This window comes from Saimiri boliviensis, chromosome 9, assembly GCF_048565385.1.
Source record: "Saimiri boliviensis isolate mSaiBol1 chromosome 9, mSaiBol1.pri, whole genome shotgun sequence".
NCBI classification, from domain to species: domain Eukaryota; kingdom Metazoa; phylum Chordata; class Mammalia; order Primates; family Cebidae; genus Saimiri; species Saimiri boliviensis.
In genome coordinates this window covers 20057501-20082149 of record NC_133457.1, presented here as the reverse complement: position 1 = coordinate 20082149, position 24649 = coordinate 20057501, and the positions used below count along the sequence as shown (strand labels likewise).

At 40.2% G+C, this 24649-nt stretch overlaps 1 protein-coding gene across 1 annotated transcript in view; it reads left to right on the top strand.

Annotated features, from left to right (window-relative positions):
• The first annotated feature begins 7298 nt into the window (after positions 1-7298).
• SSR3 (signal sequence receptor subunit 3) overlaps positions 7299-24649 on the top strand; it is a 270342-nt gene continuing 252991 nt past the window's right edge. Inside the window, exon 1 of the mRNA XM_074405547.1 lies at positions 7299-7415. The gene's annotated coding sequence lies outside the window, so the exon portion shown is untranslated. The remainder of the gene's footprint in view (positions 7416-24649) is intronic.

The following is a 24649-nucleotide window of genomic DNA, read 5'->3' as shown; positions in this document are numbered from 1 at the left end:
GGGAGAGAAGGGGATCGAGGCTTGAGGCGGGCGAGGGGGCTTGATAGCGGCTGCTGAAGTGGAGGGAGCCGTCCCAGCCTCGCGGGGGTGGGGGGGATGGCGAGAGGTACTGCCAGGAGTCGGGGGCCGACAGCCCTACCTCTCACCCTCGGCTCTGGGCCTGTGTGGCCGACACAGCGGTGAGCAGTTAGTGTTCTTGAGCGGAGGAAAAAGAAGGCACCTGTAGAGGTGCCTGCAGGTCATGGGAAGTTCTGTTCTCAGCCGTTTCAGCGAGGGCAAATTAACTGGGGAGGCGTTGGTGACATTTCCATTATAGTCCAAAGTAGTGAAGATTTAGGGCTTAGTTCAAAAAGTATTTTGAGACCTCCCAGTCTACACTTTATTGCAGGCTGCTCACCCTTACACGTGACTAACTTCCCTTTATTCATGCATTCATTCATAAAACAAGTATTTATTGACCTACTACGCGACAAGCAGAGCAGCATACTGATAGGGTGATACTCTGTGACTGATCAAGGCAGAAGCAGCCATTGGTATAATTAGCAGGCGACTCATTCGTAGTTCAGATCTTGCCTTTCTGAAGATTATGTAAGGTCCAACCAAGTACAGCTCTTTCAAGAACCAAGGAAAATACTAACGGCTCTCTAGCAGGCAAAGAGACTGGTTTGGTATTGATAAAATAAGATCAATTAAATACAAAGAAAATTAATTGAACCTAGAGAAGTGATTAAATGATCCAGAGCAGTACTGGTACACCAGTTAAACTGCCTGTTGATAGCTATTAATGACACCATGAAGTATTGAACACTTTAGTGCCTTGTTCCTTGGCACTAAAAAGTCTAGGAGATAGGCATATCTTGTACACTTGACCTGAGTGATATTTTTGCCCCAATGCCTACCCTTGATTTTCTGTTTCCATTCCCTCAAAGAGGATTACTTATCTGGGAAAGAAAAAAAAATAAGCAATAACTGAAGGAAGAAGAGGATTAAGGGGCCTAGAGGACAGTCAACCAAGTGTTCAGCTACAAACTGCTTATGAGAAGCAGAAAGAACTTTCAGAGCTATTCATCTTCATCATATTTATCTGAAGGACAGTGAAGGTAGGACTGCTCTCATTTTGTAATAATGGAAGTTTGGATATAGGACACCAAAACCGGTACCTATCTGGGACAGGTATTTGCACAACTAATGCAAGATCACTCTGTTCTGAGGCTACTTTTGCTAGTAGTATTACTATCAGCAGTAATACTATTTATTGAGTACTTTGTGTATATGACAAGGAAAGGCAACACTTTGAGAGAAACATTTTGGGAGAAAATCCAGCTCAAAAGCTGAAGTTCACTCTGTGGTTTAATTTCATCTGTGTTTATTTGTCTACATATTGTCTTTGAGACCAGTTTCTTTTCCATTGTAAATTTCCCTTAGACCTGCACAGTCCAGTAAGGTGGCCTCATGTAACTAATTTCCTTAAAATGAAGTAAGTTTAAAAATTCCATTGCTATATTGATTTTAAGTGCTCAGTGGTCATGTAGGTACTACATGTATCTATAATATAGCATAGATATAGAATATTTTCATTATCATGGAAAGTTGGGCTGGGCATGGTGGTTCATGCCTATAATCTCAGAGCTTTGGGAGGCCGAGGCAGGAGGATCCTTGAAGCCAGGAGTTTGAGACCAGCCTGGGCAATATGGTGAGATTTGGTCGCTATAAAAAAAATAAGTCTGGTGTGGTGACACACACCTGTAGTCTTGAAAGGCCTAGGCTAGAGGATCACTTGAGCCAAGGAATTTGAGGCTACAGTGAGCTATGATCTGGCCACTGCACTCCAGCCTAGGTGATAGAGCCAGACCCTGTCTCTTAAAAAAAGAAAACAAAGAAAAAGAAAGTTGGAAAGCAGTAGACCCCAGTAAGAAATTCAAGGGATAAGAGTTAAATTATGAAGAATACCATTTTTTGAAAGGTGTTATTCCTGAAAGAAGATAGTGCAAAGGAAGTATGGTGACAGGATGTTACAAAATAGGTTTAAAAAAAAAAAAAAAAAGGCCACGAATCCTGTGCCCTGTGTTGGTGTTTTGTCTTGGTCTTTCTTCAGGTTTCTCACTTGCCCTCCCTAATCCTTCTTCCTGCCACATTACTGTCCATACTAGAACTGAAGTACAATTTAAAATAATCCCATCATTGGGCATATTGAATAAAGTTTTGGGTTATCCTGTTAATTTTTAATTGTGCTAATTTTCACTTTTTACTGTGTCTTTTAAAAAATTATCCAGTAATAGCCAAATTAAGTTGCTTTTAACTTATTTTTATGATCCTTTATTCCTCCCCTTCCCCCATATGTCAGTGACCCCTGGGGAAGGAAATGTTCTCTAGTTTTTGGAATAGAGACTCTCGAAAGACACTAACCTAGGGCTTTCTACATGGTCTGCAGAACTTTGTGTTGGATTATGAAGATCCAGTGTCTGTGCTTTTGTTACTGTTGTGAATTTACATAAAATATGTATCCAGCAGGGAGCTGTCGTTCTTCTTATACATTTCGAAAAGTAGTTTCATGCTCCTTCCTTTCTTTCCTCTTCCCTCCATGAAAAGCATGTAGAAGAAGAGGTATGTTGACTGCAATTCTGATAAAAAATGTAGGAAGTCTACCCAAGATTGCTAATGTTAAAGTGAGTTTAAAACTGTACAAAGGGAGCATGGCAAAGTTAGTTAGCCCCAACTTTATTTTCATCCTACACAGCAGAACACAGTACAATTCTGTCCCCTCAAAAATGGGAATAAAATAGTTACAAAGAGGCCTCCCAGGTTGGAAGCAACCACAGCTTTCACTGCTATTTCTGGATTCCATCCACAAGTACAGAAAACAAAAAAACCTAACAATTTTGAAAAGCTAATATTTATTGGGCTCTTTCTATTTACCAGGCACTTCATACACAATGTCTCAAGTTGGAGAACCCTTCCAAATGTAAGTCAGATCCTACTTATTGTTTATTTTGACACAAAAAATGGAAATGGCTGAGGGCATGGCCTGACATGTGAGCACGGAAGTGTACTTGGACTGAATATGAGTATAAGATGAAGCACTTGGTCCTCACATACAGTTAACTCTGCCAGCCAGCCAGTACCCAGGGGCCATCAGCCTATAATGCATTCACAACGTGAATATCCAAAAACTATTTCATTCTGTAAACCTAACTTTGTCTTACACTTACTGTGTTCATGACTTTTCTGATGTCACTTCCAGTTTTCAAAGATGGTCAGCTACAAGGAATCAACTTGGCTTTTTTTTACTTACCCCAACACATTTTGTTCCTACTGAGCTGTGGACTGAATTTTCTTTCTTAATAATATTTTATGTTTGTTAAAACTGCTATCAACATTATTAACTTGAAAGTTTTAAACTGCTTTAAAAAGCTACTTTGCATATTTTGAACCACAAATAACTCTAGTCTGGAGGTGGCTTAGACCACAAAATACTATTTGTGGGTTTAAGCTCTGTATCTTTTAAATCCATCATATGTACAGTGTAAACTTGAGTACCTAATAAAATAAATGTCGCAATGTTTAAATAGCATTTCTCTTTAGGAGTTAAAATGCTTTGTCATCTGTGCAGGAATAAATTGTGTGCTGAATTCTTTTTAGCCCTGAGAATATGATTATTGAACAAAATTTCCAATGAGACAAGTCAGGCCTTTAAATGATAAATATCCTCAAATATAAACAGTAAGTCAAGTACTACAGCAAAAGCTTTGATTATTGTAAATGTGTTTCCTGTGGCAAGTTCACTACTGATAAGAGCTTTTTATCCAAAACTGTACTATGTGCCAAATACAACTTAATATTTATTACATGAATATGTTTTTGAAAACAAAAAGAATAGGCCAGGCACTGTGGCTCATTCCTGTGATCCCAGTACTTTGGGAGGTCAAGATAGACAGATCACCTGAGGTCAGGAGTTAGAAAACAGCCTGGACAACATGGTGAAACCTCATCTCTACTAAAAATACAAAAAATTAGCCAAAGGTGGTGGCAGGCACCTGTAATCCCACCTACTCGGGAGGCTGAGGCACGAGATCACTTGAACCCAGGCAGCAGAGGTTGGCAGTGGGCCGAGATCCCGCTACTGCACTCCAGCCTGGGTGACAGAGCTAGAATTCATCTCAATTAAAAAGAAAAAAAAGGCCAGGCGCGGTGGCTCAAGCCTGTAATCCCAGCACTTTGGGAGGCCGAGGCAGGTGGATCACGAGGTCAAGAGATCGAGACCATCCTGGTCAACATAGTGAAACCCAGTCTCTACTAAAAATACAAAAAATTAGCTGGGCATGGTGGCACGTGCCTGTAATCCCAGCTACTCAGGAGGCTGAGGCAGGAGAATTGCCTGAACCCAGGAGGCGGAGGTTGCGGTGAGCCGAGATCGCGCCATTGCACTCCAGCCTGGGTAACAAGAGTGAAACTCCATCTCAAAAAAAAAAAAAAAAAAAAAAAGTATAAAGTTCTAATGGCACTAACTTAACACTCTTGTAATGAATTTGATGCTCAAAAACATGATACTTAAAGAGACTGTTTTATAATGTATATTCATCAAATTCCTTTTATAAACTCAGTATCTAATAATTGGTGACTGAGAATTGATAACTGCCTTATGCATTTAAAAACAACTTTTGTAGTTTATTATTTGCTTGCTTAGTGAAATTATTGCTTCTTTATTTCTGAAATTTTCATAGGATTCTCATGAAGAATCTAAGAATCCAACTCCCATTTGTTTTGGTAAGTGATTGGCAAAAGTGATTTCATTCTTCCTTTGTAAAGATGAAGTTCATGTTTCTATACCTATTATTTTAGATAGCCACTGAATTTACAGGAAACAAAGTATAAAAATTTTTCTGTCATTTTGTTCTGCCTCCAATAATAGTGTTTTTAATGCCATTAAATAAGGAGTTCCGAATCATCTTAAAGATATTTTCTTAGGAACTACTGATATCAAATATCAAGCATTTTATGAGCTCTATCAAACACATAAAAAATATTCAAATAATTTTATTAGCCCTGGTTTGCAATGATGTAGAGCAATTAGCAATCTTAAACGCTGCTCTTAGGGTGAAAAACTAGAACATTTATTATGTTTTAAACCCTTTATAAAATGTTCAAAACTATTACAGGTGACATATGATACTCCTTTTTCCTTTTGTTCAGGAATTCAGGCCTCTGTACTGCCCCCTTCTGTCTTACCCCCAGGCACACATGAGTCAGCCCAAGTCCCAAAGTGAGTTCAGATTAGATCAATTCTCTTAGCCCCTTCCCCTTTACCAGTGATTAAATCAGGAATGGGTCTATGATCCAATTATGACCGGAAGTTCCATTCCAAGAGATGTTTGCTGGAAGCTTTAGGAAAATTATTTCTTACTAACGTATATACTCGGTGTTCACCACAGTCTTATAATGTTTTAAAATAGGAAATACTAAAATGAGAAATACATTGATTTACTCAAACAAGAGTGTGAAGCTGTTAGAAATGAAGATTTGCTGATGTGGTAGAATGTCCCAATAGATTGTTCTGGGCAAAAAGCAAGTTTAAAATAGTGTTATAAATACTAAAAAACAAAACAAAACCCACAGTATTTTAAATAGCATTCTAAATGTACATTTTGTTATTTCTATAAATATATATCTCTTCTCATAGAATCAGAAGAGGTAAACAATCAAGTTTCAGGAAAGCAGGACCCACTACTACTTTGAGAACTTCAGATATGGATTGTGGAATTCGAGAAACCCATAAAAAGGCTCAGCCCTTTGTATCTACCAATTAATGAAAGTTGGTTACATTCTCTTTCATTGTTGGTATTCTCTGCACATGACAGAGCAGTGGTGGCTGATGGTCCAATTTTGTCACCAAAAGGAACTGGAGAGAAGGCTTCTATTCCCACCCTCCAGTTAGAAAAATGCCAGGAAATGACTTTCTTTGGCACACCTTGAATGATATACAGTCTCCTTAACCAAATTAGTGAGGCCATGAGGAGTCAGGTACTGTTCATAATAGGCTCAGCTTGAGTCAGGTATATGCCTCTAAACCAATTGTGGGGACCAAGTAGGCCAGGCCACACACAATGACACCTCCCTTTCTAACTACATTCTAGAAGAGTAAAGGCAGATGCAGAATCCAGGCAGGAAGGATAGGCAGTTGTGTGTCAGAAGGAAGTTAAGTGTGCTGGGCAGATTAGAAAAAAAAAATCCCACATATACTTAAGTGAGAATCAGAGTCAGCTGGGAGAACATTTTAAAATTAAACAGTGAATCTTGCTTTCTTTTCCCACATGTGGTAAATTGAGATGAGAATATGTATTTTTGAGAAAGCTTCCTAGGAGTTTATTGTCTATTCTAACCCCTAGAGAATCTCTTTCCTTTAATATTACATAGAAAATAAACTAACATGGAGTTTCCCAAGCTTTCAGTTGACTGGGTGCTTTTGTGTTAAATTATCATGGTGTTAACATTTTTCGTTTTGCCCGCTAAACTTGATTTATCTGCAAATCTACAAACATTTGAATTATGTAAATAGGTATCTGTACGGGAAAAACACTTTTTGCTCATATGATCTTGAGAAGGAACTTAGATTCTGGCGCCTTCAAACGTGGCACCTTTTTAAAAAGTCCTTGGGGCTTTTGAGTCACCATATAAATGAGGTCTCTCAAGTTAGTATGCCAGGGAGATCAGGCATGTCTGATTTTAAAATAAAACGCTGCAAAGAAAGCTTCTGGGAGGAATGAGAGCATGCCCAAAATCACTACTCTGTAATTAGTCTTTGAGCAGAGTGGACAGAAATTTCGTCCCAAAGCCACCGTCTTTGCTCTGGTTCCGTTCTCTGTAAGCTTGTCACAGGAACCACACTTGTAGGCCATGCATCCCAGTTTAAAGCTTTCCTTGGGAAGTTTCCCTAGCTTTATTGCTTGTGGAAAGAGCAGATCTGGTTCCCAATTCGTTTAATACATCCTGTCCGAGAGCGTTTTATTACTGAATGTTACCCACGTTCTGATAACAAGGGGACGCTGTGTCCTGCACCGGTGAACTCACTCCGCGTTCCAGAAATATAGCGTGACTGCCCTCCCCGCCGGTGTTTTGAAAGTGGAAGCCGGGCGCCGCCCTCCAGCACCTGCGCCTCCAGCCCGGCAACGGCCGCGGGGAGCACGAAGTGCGTGCGACCGCAGCCCGGCAGGTCACGCAACCCCAAGCGGCCGCGCCGCCTGCGTGCCTGCAGCCCGCCGGCCCCGCCCCCGCCGCTCGCTTCCGCCGCTTTCCTGCACGCTCGGGCTTCCTGGTGCGCCCGAAGCCTGCCTCGCGTGCCGACCTCGCCGCGTAATCCGGCGAGGAATCCCAGATTCCGCCCAGCCCCCGATGCCCTCCACCGACGTTAGCCTGAGCAGGTGATGCCCTCATTTTAACGCCGAAAAGTGTCAGTCTCCGATATACAGCAAACACCTCACGCTGCGAAACGTGGGAGAAGGGGACAGCGGGTGGGGAGTCGACATGGCCCCTGGGCTCCTCTCGGCCTCCTTGGCGCCTGCTCTCTGCCCTCTGCGTCGGGCGACCCCGGCCGGGCTGCGAAAGCAGCAAGGTGGCCTTCGCACTGCCTGGATTTCGCAGGCAGGGGCGGGGGCGGCCCAGCCACGGCTAGGAGACCTGGGAAGAGGTCCCCAGCGAGTGACCGCGGAGCGGCCTCACCCCGCCTGCCTGGAGCCGGGAGCCCGGCATGCACTGATGCCCGGGGCGCGCGAGGGGCGACTTTCTTTGCCGGGCGGCTGACCCCAGCGACCCGGCGTTGCCTCCAGAGGTGCGCCCGCGGGCAGTGAGGGGCAGGGCTAGCTGAGGCTGAGAGGAGCGAGGGCTGGCGCTGTGTAGGTTAGATTCTTTGTTGACGTCTGGCAGCCGTTCTTTTGAAGAAAGAGAAAGGGGCCATTATTGCAAGTAGGGTGGGCCTCGAAGGATCAGGGGTGGGCGAGCCGGCTGTCAGAGCCCCTCTCACGCCACGCCGCGTGCAGGCGAGGGGAAGCGCGTGTCGTGACGACCGGCGATGAGATCAGTTTGAATAACCACAGCGTAAGGGCTGAGAAATGCAGCCAGTCACGCAGCCGCTGCCTCGGCCGGGCGCCGGCTCTGCCCGGGTGGCCACAGCCGTCCGGTGCACGGCTCCAGCAGAAGGAGCGGGGCGTGGATCAGCCCCTTCCAGACAGTCGCCGGTGGGGGTGTCAGAACTATTTCACGAGCGTGGGGAGCCGGAAGAGAAAGCAGTACAAAATGCAACCTGCATGGTTAGGAGGCTAAATTCTGTGAGCAAATTGGCTTTCGAGAAGCACACCGAAAATCACCTCTGTAAACGGTTGTCTCTTACACTTTGCCCAGTAGATAACTGTAAAAATCACTCTAACACGGAATTCAAAGGTCATTCAAATGTGCCTTCAATTTGTTTGTATAACTTCGTTTAACAGGCAGTACACACGGCCTACATATGCGTGCATGAAATTTAATTTATGCTGTCAAGTCTAGAAGCATGGTTTGGCAAGAGGAATAATTGTGAATTCAGTAAGAGTCAGGGTACAAACAGATTACTTAAAAGGACAAATGAACTGAGAAAAAAAATCAGCCCATGAGGAAACTATTACATTCATATTTTCATGGTCTTGAACATCTTGTACCAACTCAACGTTAAGACCCAGCGGAAACTTCTAATTAGACACAGAAAACACAAGTATTAGCCGTGCGGGCAAGCATCAAAAAAGCCTCACGTTAGAGACAGACAGACGAATAACATCTATAATGTAAGAGCATAGACCTTTTAAAATTCTATGTTGCAGTCATTTCCTTAGTATACATTTGGCTCAGTGATAGATATGTTACTATAAAGCAAATAAGATTAATCACCAGGTACAGAAAAAGCTTTGCTGTGAATTTAAAATTTTTATCCAATTTTTTTTTTTTCTTGAGGCAAGGTCTCCTTTGGTTGCTCAGGCTGGAGTGCTGTGGTGGCAGCCTTTGTTTCCCAGGCTCAAGCGATCCTGTCACCTCAGTCTTTCCAGTAGCTGGGACCACAGGTGCGCCACCACGCTGGGCTAATTTTTTTTTTTTTTTTGTAGTGATAAGGTCTCCCTATGTTGCCTGGGCTGGTCTCGAACTCCTGGGCTCAAGCAGTCCTCCCTCTTGGGATTCCCAAAGTGCTGGGATTTACAGGCATGAGTCATCATGTCCAGACCAGAATTTTTCTTTTTAAACGTGTTCATGTGTGTAATATGAGTTTAGTGCTAAATAAGGAGCTGATCCTTAGTGCCTAGAAAACTGCATCAAATTTATATTATGAATGATGAAAGGAATGAATTAATGTGTAGGCAGTACTCTAATGGTTAGAGCTGTGAACTACAGTGTCATGACTGAGTAGTGCCAGCCCTGCCACTGACTCATGTGTGATCCTGGTATGTTAAAAATAATGCTTACATCATACCTACCTTGCCAGAAGGTGGAGGGAGCTATTCCTTACTACAGGTGCTTCAGGATCCTTGGAGGAGGGTGATACTTTCAACTATTATAGAATAATACACCACTGTTATGACAACCTACATGTAAAATTACAAAAGTATAATTTAAATACGATACTGGCACCATTTTTTTTTTCATTTGTATATAGTCTATCAAGTACTAAAATACAGTACAGAAGGTTGCATCTTTATAAAATATTTGGCTTATAGAATCTTCATCGTCATTGGACCAGTATTTCATGATGTGCAATGGAAGTTTTAAATAATTAATGCTACTATACTTAACTAATAATATGCATATATAATTAATAATGATATAGTTATTAATAAGATGTATAATATAATAATATTAATATACCATTATATAGTTAAATACTATTACAGTAGTATTTGTGGTGATAGTATTTTCTGAGAGTGGAGACCTCTGGTGTATGAAGTGCCTAGGAGAAAACTAACTTTTGGTGACTTTTCTTAACTTGATGCATGGAATTTTGAAGATAAGGGACGTTTTTGGTGTAATTTTCTATTGCTGAGTGAATGAAAGTCCAGAGATTTAATCACAGTCCCACTGTATATCAGACTTTGGTCTAGGTGTTGGAGACAGAGCAGAGAATAGATCAAACTGATTACTTAATGTTTAAATGTTTTTGGTCTCTATTTAAATGCAGATTACTTTATAAATAGTAATGCACTGTGCACATCTTGTGTAAACCCTTTCCTGTTCTAAGCTCTTGGTAGAGGGTCCTTCAGAGGGTCAGAAAAGTAATGACAGAGGGGCTTTCTGGAAAGACAATTGAAGGCAGACAGTGGTAGGCAGTTTTAACTGGAATCAAAAGGCAGATATCAGTCCTTCATCAAGCTTTCCTGTTTAGAAAATGGCTATACAAAGGCATATAATACTTTACTTTCCATCATTCTCCTCATGAAAGTTGGCCTCATGTTTCTTAATTATCTCTGCCATCATATTAAGTCTATAGGTGTCATTTTTATCAGGGTCATAGGCACTTGTGCAGTTTGCTGACAGCATGGTGGTACCTGGTGGAGGAGGTTGGTAGGCATTAAACTCCAGACCTAGCTTCATGTGCTAACACAGATGTTTTGCATCCTCGTAAGTTAGGGGCATCTTGAATAAAAGCACAATGGGGCCACAGTAGCTCTCTTTGTTCTTTAGAGTTCTCAGGCATCTAAGTCCTATCTGCCCTTTGTCCTGTATTTTCCTGTTGTATTTAATAGCATTGCTCTGCTATGAGTTGCAAGATAGGGAACACTGGGGGATGAGGAGACGCCAAGGCTGAAGGAGAAGTGAACCACCCCATCAGCTTCCAAGATGTCTAATTAATAACTAGATAAATGAACTACCTAAGGCATGATGATGCTGTGTGAAATGTTTTGCAGCAAAAAAGAAAGCAAAGTAATGATAGACAGCAACCTGCCTTTTCAATTTTAACAGACAGGAAGAACTATCAGCTCACAACAAATTGCCTCAGTCTTGCATTACAACTGGAGAACATGATACAGTCAGACAGTGTGGCTCAACCTTTTGGCAAAGCTCATTTGTAGGATTTGATATCAGATGATTTGATATAAGATATATGTCCTGCTGAACCCTGGGGATGGCCTTGAGATTAAAGTGTTTTCCCTTCCCTGTTGCTAACTTCTCTGTGATCTGTTGACATTACATCATGTGGCAAACAATGAGTGGTAGAGACTGGAGACTGCCGTGTCAGGGTGTAGTGACCTGATTAGTCCAAGCTCCTTCAGGGGAGATGTGCAAATAGATGAGCCCCAACAGGACCTGAAGAACCATGTGGTTTTGAAATTCTGGGTGGATGGGCCACACCCTGCGTACACCTTAAATCTCCTGGCACTTTGAAGGTACAATTATTGCTCAACAACTCCAGGTTAATTAGATCTTTTTTTTTTTTTTTTGAGACAGTTTCACTCTTGTTACCCAGGCTGGAGTGCAATGGCGCGATCTCGGCTCACCGCAACCTCCGCCTCCTGGGTTCAGGCAATTCTCCTGCCTCAGCCTCCTGAGTAGCTGGGATTACAGGCATGCGCCACCATGCCCAGCTAATTTTTTGTATTTTTAGTAGAGACGGGGTTTCGCCATGGTGACCAGGATGGTCTCGATCTCTCGACCTCGTGATCCACCAGCCTCGGCCTCCCAAAGTGCTGGGATTACAGGCTTGAGCCACCGCACCCGGCCAATTAGATCTTTATATGATGTGATTATCATAAATGTAACATTAAATGTAACTTTTAAAAATGTACAAATCTGTGCATAATATAAATGTATAAAACAAACTTGCAATTAATGTCTTATAAGGGCGTAAAATGATCGAGATGGATGAACACCTTTAAATATGCAATTTATTCCTAGCAATAGTTAAGCAGTTCGTTTTGTAGCTTAACACATAGGCCTAAAGAAAATGAAACATATGAAGTTTCATTTTCATATGAACTCTGCATTATGCAGCGTGTCATTTCACTTAAGATTTCGATGGGATTTTAAAATTATTGAATGATTATTATTTACAAAAGGCTTTTGAGAGTGTTGCTTTTACTTTTATGTGGTTTCAAGGTGGGGAGACAGATTAAAGATGTTAAGTAAAATATTCCATAAATGTGATATCTACCAAAAGTAAGAGAATTAACCCATTTGTGGAAACTTACTCATAGAAGACACTTAGTAAACATAATTTATTACTCTAAACTAATTAATATAATTCCCCACCTTGAAACAATAAATGTAGCATGCAATATATTGTTCCCTGTTTGAGGACAGATACTGTTGCTTGTTGATACTTGCATTGCTCGTGCTACCCAATAAGTGATGATGGTTGAATGAATCAATTAATGAATGAGTATAAGAGAAAATCCATAACCTCCCATTCTAATCCCTAGGCCCTCCCTGTTTCTCTTACTGAATGCCTTTCCAGATTATTGATGCTTTGCATGAGCAGTAAGGAAAAAGGAAGCAATCCAGATGGGAGCGTAGCTGTGGTCAGATGTCTCTGAAATGAACAAAGTATTTGCAGATGTTTCAACAAGTGGAGGGGTTGGGCTGAGTCTAGGCCACAGGAAACAACTTATACACCTTGGGGCTACTACAATAAAGGTATCATCACTCACCAGCACAGAATTCTGTTGGAAACTTGAAAAGGCACTCAGGGTTGGAATGCTACATGAATCCAGACTTGCCTCAGGAATGCCACAAGTGATCAGAACTAAGTATAGACATTAATGTGATTTGTAAAAATAGCAATAAGGATCATGGTTATCTGGGAATCAAATCCTTTAATCACCTTAGACAGAACTAATGAAACTAGAAGAAACCATCACTGATTGTGAGAGTCTCCTTCTAAATTAGTTGGCCTTTGACTTTTAGAGAGCAAAGTTCAAATTCCAGTTCCTGTCTGACAGGAAAATAAGTCAGACACAAAGTAGATAGTCTTTTAGACTCCAAACTGAAACAGCAGGGCATAAAGGAGGTCTGAATCTTGAAGAACCTTTGCTTTCAGAGTTGCTGAGTTCAGTATTGCTAATGCAGTATTTTTCATTGTTGGTAAATATGTTCAGATATAAATAAAAATTTTATATTTCCTAATAAAAAAATTCTAAATTTTACTCTTCTGCGCATGCCCTGTTTTGAAGCATGAGCATGTTAACTTTCCAGCTGCGCAGTGGATAATGGGGCCCATGTTTTCAGGTCCCAATTGCTTAATATGATAATACGACACAAAAGCATCTTAAAAAGTGATCTGGACTAGACTAGCTTTGTGCTCTGGTTATATTGCCATTTGAGTCCCTTTTCTCATCTCTGATATGGTAACAGTTGGAGAATTGATTTGCTTTTTGGCTCAATGGACAAGAAAAGGATTATTTTCTATAATAATTGTCTGAATGTTTGGCAACACTGAATATAAATTTTCCCTAAAAACCCTAAACTTTTAAAATGAAAAGACCATAGAGCAGCATACCTATGGACACTTTACTTATAGAGACTAGCTTTTTATCTCCCCAAAATGAAAGTTTTCTTTTTAAGTTATAAGAAATGAAAGAAAATGCTAACACTGTCACTAATATTGATCAGCATATTTGGGGGTTAGCAAAAAAAATAGTTAACCCTAACATTATTGGAGAATTATACATATGTTGCTATTCTACTTGAATTGCCTTTTCTGAATATTGGAATTTAGTATACAAAAATTAAATGTCCATGTTGGCAGCAAATCCTTTTGTCTCCTTTTTTAAATTATACTTTAAGTTCTGGGCTACATGTACAGAATGTGCAGGGTTGTTACATAGGTATATACGTGCCATGGTGGTTGGCTGCATCCATTACCCCGTCATCTACATTAGATATTTCTCTTAATGCTATCTCTCCCCTAGTCCCCCAAACCCCCAACAGGCCCTGGTGTATGATATTCTGCCCCCTGTGTCCATGTGTTCTCATTGTTCAATTCCCACTTATAAGTGAGAACACGTTCCTTTTGTCTTTTTTTAAAAAAAAAACAGAAAAAATTGCAGAGGTGTATTAGACTCACTGAGTCTCTCTATTATAAAATCATTTCATTATAGCAAGGAAGGAATTTAGATGTCATCAAGATCAAATCCCTCATTTTATAGATGAAGAAAAAAATTCAGAAAGGGTAATTAATTTATTTTTGAATACCATTATTATTGCCAGTACTATGCAAGGCACTAGTATTGGTCTAAGAATTCTCTTGCTTTGAATCACCAGACAGTTAATGAAGAAGCTGGAACCAGAAATGAGTCTCCTGATTTCAAACTAAAAGACTTCCATTAATCAAGTCCTGACTCTGTACCAGACCCTAAATGTTTCACCTATATTAAGTCACATAACCTTCACTAATTTAGGGTAGGGTGGAACGTGTCTTCTCACTTCTGATGTCTTCTTCTGTGTGTAGGGAGCTCTATTATCATAATAATCTTGGCTTCTCTCTCTTGCCTCATTTACTGTACACAAGGCGGGAGAGTGACTTATCAGAGTTAGAAAAGAGTAACAGAGCATGAGTAATCCAGCCCCTTCCCTTCTCTTTTTTTTTATTATTATTTTTTTAGGTGGTGGGGGACTGAGCTGTCTGAAGGGAATGTTTGTTCAGCTTTGCTCTTCCAGGCACATGTGTCCATGTGTTCTCCATGCCCTAAGTAGAACAAGAGCAGGAGTCCTCTTCAGATTTTGTGATTGTGTAGACAAGTTTCCTACTAGCATTTAAAATTAGGAAGCACACTTTCCCACAGATACCAGTTCTCTCAATAAAGTCTCGATGTGTATGTGTGCAAGAGAGAAGCATGTCATAAAAATTAAGCAACTGGATACTATCAGATTTGAACCACCAAAAATCAGTCGTGTTTCATCCAGTATGTATGTGGGTCCCTCACATTCTGAACTCATCTGTCATGACACCCAAGAAATGGTATCTTAAAATGATATTAATATAACCTTCCAAATTGTTTTGGTGCAGTTTCCATAATTTCTAAAACTGTGAAGGTCAGCTGTCAGGATTTTTGGGAGATCAAGTAGTAAAGTAAAAAGAACATGAGATTTATAGAATCAAACCTAGATTTGACTCTACTCTGAATACATCTCTATAATTTTGAACCTCTGTTTTTTACTCTAAATAGCAACATGGATTGCCTCACTGAACTCACATGGTTGTTTAAGGCCCAAAGAAATAATAGATATGTAAGTGCTTTATAAACTAAAGAACTTTTGAAATGTTAGATGTCTCACAGTTTTAAAGGACAATCCTATAATAATAGTTCCATATTTGCTATAGATCTTAAGCATAGGTGGTTGAAGAGTTAAGCAGTTGTTGCCTTGATGGTTATTATTTAAAGGTTGAGAATCACTTTATCTTCCAACCTGTGTTACTTAATTTAAAACATAAAAGCTTCTGTTACATTGCTGTCTATATTTCTTCCGTTAGTCTTTTGCGTTAAGCAATCCCTTTTCCAGTGACCTCCTCTGTGTTCTGAGCAGTTTTGTAAAATATTTTCTTACTAGGAAGAAGCAGCAGTACACCTAAGAATTGGAGTAGAGTTGGGGGAAGATAAAAAGAAAAGTGGCGGGGCGCGGTGGCTCAAGCCTGTAATCCCAACACTGTAGGAGGCCGAGGCGGGTGGATCATGAGGTCAAGAGATCGAGACCATCCTGGTCAACATGGTGAAACCCTGTCTCTACTAAAAATACAAAAAATTAGCTGGGCATGGTGGCGCATGCCTGTAATCTCAGCTACTCAGGAGGCTGAGGCAGGAGAATTGCCTGAACCCAGGAGGCGGAGGTTGCAGTGAGCCGAGATTGCGCCATTGCACTCCAGCCTGGGTGACAAGAGCGAAACTCCGTCTCAAAAAAAAAAAAAGAAAAAGAAAAAGAAAAAGAAAAGTTAGCAGCAGGTAAAGGACACAGAAAAGTCTGGGCTATGAGTCTCAAACCAAAGTACTGATAAGAAAACAGAGGAAGAAGCAGAAGGTATCCAGGAGCAAGAGAACATCTTTTTGAACTGGCACCTTTTTCATAAATTGTTTAAAGGCTTCCTCCTTCTGTTTAATCTGCCATATTTCAACCTGAGAATCAGGAGATATGGATTCCAGTCCTGCCTCTGACCATCCAGGTGTGTGGCCTAGGGTATGTAACCTGGCCTAAGTCTCAGTTTCCTTATCTATAGAATGAAATCTTTGGACAAGTGTTTTCTAAAGCTACTTCAGCAACAAATATTCTATAATTCTAGGAAAGATCCCATGATCTTTCCCTCCCCTTTTAACATTTAAGGCTTATCTTCCCCCAGGGGAAAAAAATTATCTTAGAAATATCTGAAAAATAAGAAGTAGGAAGAGGAGAAGGAGGAGGAGGAAATAATGGGAGGAGGAGGAATAGTGTGCATATGTATGTGTAGACAACAATGGTAATAACAAAGTTAGAACAGAACATCATAGGCCAGAGAGAAGCATTTCATAAAAGTGAAAGAAGTAAGCAATTGTACACTATCATATTTGAACCATTTCTGTTTAGAAGAAAAAACTCTCCCCATAAGTTTTCCCAATTATACTTGTATTTTGACATATTCTCAGTTAGGTTAAAATGCTGTTTAGCCCTCCAAATCATACTTGAAATACAAAAGAATACATACCAGCATTTAAAGCAGGCCACCACCCTAAAAGCATGTAGGCTTTTTGACAATTGCTTTAAATCATAAAGAAACAAATGAATCAAATACATTCAACAGTTGTTTAATCCTCAAAACAATACATTTTTCTCCTAAGTGTGGAGGACTGATTCTCCATGTTGTGCATGACAATATTTCTGTTCACTGCATAAGTAGGTTTAAACAACAAGAATAACAGAAAGAGGTCAGCCACATATTTTGGAGTTCTTGGAGTGGAATTTTATTTAATAAACACCAGTGCTGCTAGAAAGCTTATGAAAGCATGTAAAAGACATGGGTATGCCTTTGGTTCCAACAGATGTAATGCTGAATCAGTGGATCTCCTATCCAAATGTTTCATTCTTAATACCTTTTTCAGTTAATAGGTCTTGAAGGTTATTCCATTTAGTAAAATTATTTTTACATTTTATCGATATACCATAATTTAATCAGTTCTCCGTTAATCAAAATTTTGGAATTTTTTGGGCCTACATTTTGTTAGTAAAACATTACCACAGTGAATAACTTTGACATACATCATTTTACAAGTGTGCAGTTATATCTATAGGATAAATTTCTATACTTGAAATTACCTAGTCAAGAATATGTACATTTGTAGTTTTGGTAGGCATTGCTGGAGATTTGCATATCGCCACTTCCCCTCCCCACTACCTAGCAGTTGAGAATTGTTGCAGTATAGTGACAGATATTACTGACAATGGGAGAGTTCATGTTCTGCATGTGAATGGTGTGGAGACAGAAAAAATGGAATTGCTGTCCCGCTGACATTTTTAGTCAGTATTTTTTATTCATCAAAGAGAGAGCCTGCTTGACCAGGCCTGTCAGGTCAAGCTCAGCCTCTTCAGGGTCTCCCAAAGTCACTAGCCTAGGCTTATAACCAACTTTAGTTATTACCAGCTCAACTAAAGTCCAGTCTGATGGCTCAGGGTCACCATGAGCCTGGAGTTGCCTCTCTAGCAGGGGCTGTTGACTGAACAGGGTCTCTTTGGAAGGAGCCTTGGACAGGCAAACACTTGGATTATCATATCTATAAGGGCAAATATAATCCCAGTTTTCCCAGGACAGTCCCCATTGTGTGTGTGGCCTAATTACTAATAATGCTCCCTTTCATACTCAAAAGTGTCTAGTTTGGACTATAATTTATTAACATTGCATAAGGTGGGTCAATTTATACTGTGTTGTAAGGAGCCCTGGAGGTTTGTAAAGGTGCCCAGGGAGGGACTTTTAGAGGGAAAAAGAGAGGCCAAGCAGGTGGGATTTGGACCCATTATTACTGTCCAATGTGACTAAGAGAAGTTTAAGCTTATGATAAATGAACATATTTCCACCCATTAGGAATTAGATGGTTCTTAAACCTTTTAAATCAGATGTACTTGTTTTCTCTCTACTGATTATACACAACACACATTCGCTCTCTGACTTTCTCACTCTCTCTCTGTCTCTGGCATTGTTTTCCTACCAAAATAGAGAATTGAAAGTCTATTGAGATACTAATCCCTTGACCTCAGCAGATATAATATCCACACTTAACCACATATTTGACAATTTAGATAGGGCTAGACCTTGAACTAATGGACCACTGATGGCTTTTAGCAAGAGCTTCCGTGGCAGCACTTTCACCTTATGCAGTCAGACTTGAGTCTGATCTAGGTGGAAGAATGGGCAAGAATGACATTTTGAGTTCAGTTCAGAGATGCTTTATTTTGATTTATGTAATTCCAAAGCTATATGTAAGCAGTACAAAGGATGGACATGAGGTAAGGCAGATGCAGCTGTCCATTGCCTCCTTTGTTTTCCACAGAGACATCATAAATTTGATCGTCTTGGCAGACTGGAGAGAACGAGATGTCTTGGAGGTCAGGGGAGCCTAGAAGTGTGGGCTCACTGTCTTTCATACCTCCAGCCACATTAGCAACCAGAAACAACTTATGGTACCATATAAGACAAAAATTTATTTACCCAACAAGCTGCTTCATTCAGGCTAATGCCCAGATTCCAGAATTTAAAATGTTTGCTGTGCCTAACCTGGTGCAATATCTCCCTATCTACACCTGGGCAGCAGGATGTAGTTTTCCACTTAGTTTGCAGGCAGGCCTGGCCTTGGTCTACCACAAACATATTTAGCCTTTAAGTTCTCAAACAAACACTTGGACTTCTTCTGAATTAACATGGGCTAAAGGACATCTGTGTTGATTCTGATTGTCTGACTCCAAGGCCAGGCTTCCCATTTTGCTAATCACTTTGCCTCATCTCTCGCTGATTACTCCTGATTGCAAAAGCCCAGCTCTTCAGTTGCTTCCTGATTCTCTTTGTGCTTCAAAATTATTTCTTCTGTGAAATAATTCATCCCTTACACACATGCAGCTGTCATCATTTTCTCTCCACTTTTGTTTCCATCATAGGCATATGCATCCTCTTAGTAACTCTTAACAACAGTCTTAAGCCTTTGTACTTTCTGGACACAATGGAGTTAAGAGTGTTCATAAAGTATCCCGAAATGTATGCACAATTATAGTAAACATGATCAATGACTAAAATGACCACCAAGAATTGGTAGTGTTATTAGCCTATGCTGAGAAGGACAGATGAAATTTTCCTCTGAAGCATAGTTTTGTGGATATGGATGAAAGTCCATTTGTTTAAGCTTCTTAAAAACAGAGGATCATCTTTTCTTTTTTCTCTGTTTAACCTTTCTTCCCTTTCTCGATCTCTCAACTAAAGATGGCTCCAGATCATTCGTAGATTCCAAAGAAACTATTAATGGTTTGGATGACAGGGAAAAAATAAGTAGAATGGATTGACATTGAATATGACCTGCTATTTACATGAATGATGAATTAATGTAAGTGAAAGAAGTTTTGTTTTAAACCACAACATTATTAGGGTCACTTGTTATTGCAGCAGAACTTAGCTTGACATGACTACTGATACACCCCTTAGTTCCAGAAAGCAAATGGAAAACAGCAATAGGGATGTTTGGTAGGAGAAAAAAAAGTCAAGGAGATTGTGACAACATGAGACAGGAGATTTAGCTTCCAATCAGATATTAAGAAAGCCTCCATAGGAAATATTAAATACTCTGACAGGAAGATTCAGGACCAGAGGATCCAAATGAAACAAACCTGCACAATAACTTTCCTTCAGGAAATAGGAGGATAGTATTATGGAGTAAGTGTTCCTCTCCCCAAATTTATATCTTGAAACCCTACTCCCCAGTGTGACAGTATTAGGATGTGGGGCCTTTGGGAAGTAAAGATTAGATGAGCTCATGTTGTCAGAACACTCATGAACAGGATTAGTGTCCTTATAAGTGTCATGAGAGAACATGCTATTCTCTGCTCTTTGCCATGTGAGGATACAATGAGAAGTCAGCAATCTATAGCCTAGAGTGACCTCATAGGAGTCAACCATGTTAGCACCCTGATCTGGGATTTCCAGCCACCAAAACTGTAAGGAATAAATTTATACTGTTCATAAGCCAGCTAGTCTATGGTATTTTTGTCAATAGAAGCCCATACAGACTAAGGGATAAAAATGACACAATTCAGAATGAATTAAAGAAAAAACTACCTTATTCTTACTTGTCTGTAAGTAGAAATGAAACATTCTTTTGTGACTAAGACTAGGAAAAACTCCCAGCCTTTTCTTCTGTGCCAAATTTGACGACCTAAGGTATGATTGAAAGCCCCAGATGAAATTCTTAAGATAGGTCACGTAAGTCTCCATGAGGAAGTGTGCCGTTTCAAATGAGGCATGGAAGTTGTAATTCTTGTCAGGCTTCTGCCTGTCCCAATTTCCATAGTTAATTCTATGGAGAATGCAGGGGTCCCAGCTAGGGAAGCCAAGCCTTAGGGTGGTATACAACACAGGGAAAGGTGCTTTTTAGGGAAGTTTCTTACTTAATATTCTTTATGTCAACTATGTTTCTGATAGAGTTGATGTTGGAAGCTAGGAATTTTCTCTTTGGAGCTGAGAGACACTCTGGAGGGGTTTTCCCCATAGTTTGAGAGTGTTGTATTCATTGTTAACATGTTGCCAATATGGATAACTCCTGCCTGTGACAGGTACAGATTATGAGGTCAGTCATACCAAGTTTTTAGGTCTCTAATATGCATTAGGGCAGTGATTCTGAAAGGGTGGTCCTTGGGGCATCAACATCACCTGGAAATTTGTTCCAACTGTATCCAACACCTACTCAATGTAAAATTCTGTGAGTAGGATCCAGCAGTCTCAGCTTTAACAAACCCTCCAGGGGATTCTAATGCCCACTTAAGTTTGAGAACCACTACATTAGGGGTATCTGTCTGAACAACAAACACGTATTCTTTCTTAAGACAAGTCTTAATAGCGCAAGGCTAAGACTGGTATTGCGCCACATCCTTCTGAGTTGGCAGCAGGCCTCACTATCTTCATAGTACATCTCAAAATGGAAGGGGCCATGGAAAGAGCTCAGTTCTTTCTACATTGCTGAATTGAGCACCTTAACCAACTCCTCCTGGGCCAGTCCAGCTCTGGCCTCAGCTTTGGGAGCCATAGACAACATAACCTTCATTGCTCTTATATCTCCCTCCATGTAATTTTTACTTAAGATTGTAAGAGGCCTCTGATGAAATCTAACCTGCAAAGTCACTATTGTCTCCATTTTATACACATGGAAACTGAGATGTGGAGAATCTAGTAATTTGCCACAGTCACAAACTTAGTAAGTGATGGAGTTGGGATTTAAATCCAGTAAGTATAACGTTAGAATCCATTGGGAAATTGCTTGGAACATTCCCAGATGTACACTTTGAAAATGCTACTCTGAGAAATAGTCTACATTGAGTTGACAGCAAATGTCAGAAGTACACAGTAGTATCCACCTACCATCATCAGTCATTTTTTTTTCCCCAAAATGAGACAGTTGACCCAAACATTAATTAGTGAAGGTATACTCTTTTTTTTTTAGAAGAGTCTCGCTCTGTCACCCAGGCTGGAGTACAATAGCTCAATCTCAGCTCACTGCAACCTCCACCTCCCAGGTTCAAGTGATCCTCCTGCCTTAGCCACCCAAGTAGCTGGGATTACAGGAGGATTGCATCACCACAGCCAGCTAATTTTTGTATTTTTAGTAGAGACAGGATTTCACCATTTTGGCCAGGCTGGTCTTGAACCCCTGACCTCAAGGAGGTCCTGCCTTCCTTGGCCTCCCAAAGAGCTAGGATCATAGGCATGAGCCACTGAACCCAGCATGTCTAATTTCAAGATAGATTTTTTTTTTCTTAAACTGTTTGCTCTTTACACTTTTCTTCAAACCTGGGAATGAGAAGACAACTTCCCCTGAAACCCAAGCTCTATTGTACACATCTCCCTGAGATATTTAATAGACATCTCACATTAAACATGTTCAAACAGAATTCTTCATTCCTCACTCCCAACCTGTTCTTCCCTGGTCTTCCCTTCTTAGTAAACATACCGTAGTAGTCAAGTCAGAATCCTAAGAGTCTTTTAAAAATTCTATCTTTATCTCTTTCTCCTTTCTCCTATATCTACTTCATCAGCAAGTCATGGTGGTTCTACTTCTAAAATATATTCTAAATCTATCTGCTTTTTCCCATTTCTACTGCTGTCACCTAGTCTAGGCCACCATTCAGCTCTCAACTGTTCCCATGTTTACTATCTGAAATGGTTTGGCTGTGTCCTCACCCAAATCTCATCTTGAATTGTAGCCCCCATAATCTGCACATGTCATGGGAAAGACCTGGTGGTAGGTAATTGAGTAATGGAGGCAGGTTTTTCCAATGCTGTTCTCATGATAGTGAATAGGTCTTAAGAGATCTGCTAGTTTTATAAAGGGGAGTTCCCATGCACATGTTCTCTTGCCTGCTGCCGTGTAAGATGTGTCTTTGCTCTTTCTTCACCTCCTGCCATGATTTTGAGGCTTCCCCAGCCATGTGAAACTGTGAGTCCATTAAACCTCTTTTTCTTTATAAATTACCCAGTCTCAGGTATGTCTTTGTTAGCAGCATAAGAACAGACTAATACACTATCTGCCTCCTAAAGTCCATTTTACACACAAATTCTGAGGGAATTTTTTAAAATATACATTGACATAATCTATCTCGAAATCCTCAGAAGTCCCCCCTTATTACATTTGGAATAAAACCCAATTGCCTTCCCATGACCCACGATGACCTTACAGGATCCAGCCCCTGACTATTCCTTAGCCTTACCTCCTCCACACTCACCCTTGCTTACCCTTCTTTAGCTACCTGGCCTCTTCTGTTCTTCAAACAGGACAAACTCATTGCTACTTCAGGGTAGCAGTACTGCTTCCTCTGCTTGCAAATGTCTTTCTTGGGATTTTGGCAGATTGCTAGTATATCACCTTCAGTTCTCAGAGCAAATGTCGTTTCTTAAAAACCTAATCCCTAATCACCCTATTTAAAGTAGTGCATTCCCACTGCATCATAGTGCCCACTTACTGCCTTCATAGTGAAGGGGATCAGAGCTGCTTTGATATATTAACCATTTGAGCTAAAGGTAATCAAGAGACAGCAGACACAAAAAGGGCTCTCTGCCCTCCCTGCTTTCTGCCTAAAAGCAGGACATAAATTTTCCGTTAAAAAAAAAAAAAAAAAAAAAAAGTGTCTTCCTGGTACCAGAAAGAAAAGAACATTCTTGTGACCAGATATGAGGAGTTGGCACTGAGAGTTGAGTGTGCACAAAAGTAATAAAATTTAAGGGTTATTCTTAAATTTTATTAGTTTTACCCATGTAATTCCTAGTCAGGTTCCCACAGTTTACCACTCCTGTGAACCAAACCCCTTTCCTTTGTCTAGTTTCTTCTCCACAATTTATTGCCCTTTTTTTCAGATGGTATATGATCCCTGAGTCCAACTACTTCTTTGAGATTTTCATGTCTTACTCATGAAGCTCCCATACCATGTAACATGATTAACATCAAATCATATGTGTATGCTTTTCCTCAGTTAATTCACAGGTTTCATGTACAGAAACTAAAAGAGTAGAGGTAATTTTTTTCCTTCCCTACGTTGCACTTACCTATCAGAATTTATGTTGCTTATTCTTTTACTTACTATTTTGTTTCATATCTTCCCTGTGAAAATGTAAGCTCAATGAAAGTAGGAGGATTATTTTTCACCACCATATCTACAGGCCCAGCACATAGTAAGTATTCAATAAACAGTTGTTAAATGATTGAATCTGCACATAGGTGATATGATTTAAGCCCCAAGGAGGCTGAGATATCTGAGAGAGAAAATATCAACAGAAGGGCCCTATTAACCATTATTGATATAATCATTCTAGGTCCCAAATACAGGCCAAGGTGCCACATTACCTGAGCATTTACTAAATTCAGTTGATCTTCTAAATGAATTGATCTTCTCGATTAAAGAAAAGGAAGACGACTGTGAAGTTTTGAAGCAAGGCAAAGTGAACTACCAGAAAAAAGCATTGAGAATAACACACAGCAAGAGATCTAAAAGTAGAACAAATATCAAAGAATTAAATTCAAAGAATAAAATCCTGATTTTAAAATTTTAATACAGAATCCTCAGAGAGGAAAGGGGAAGGGACTGGGGACTAGAAATTAGATAGTAAGGCAGTGGATTCAAATTGAATCTTCCCCCAAATAGTATATATGCATCCACTTGGTGGGGAGAAGAGTAATCAAAAGCATATTTTATTGCATACAAAGTAAAAGTAAAGTGTGAAGCAATGGCATTGCCAAGTTGATAGTTATAACACCCCTCTAGTAATAGTGGGTTTACCCAGTTCCATCACAGCCTCTTATAGTCCATGATGGCCTCTTCAAGTTTCATGTGCTACCTGGCATTTCCCATGAAAAGCCTACTGTGGTTGATCCAGTGTGCTGTTACTATGGTAAGAAATTAAAATGAATAGATATTTATAGTTTGTATAGTACCACAGTGA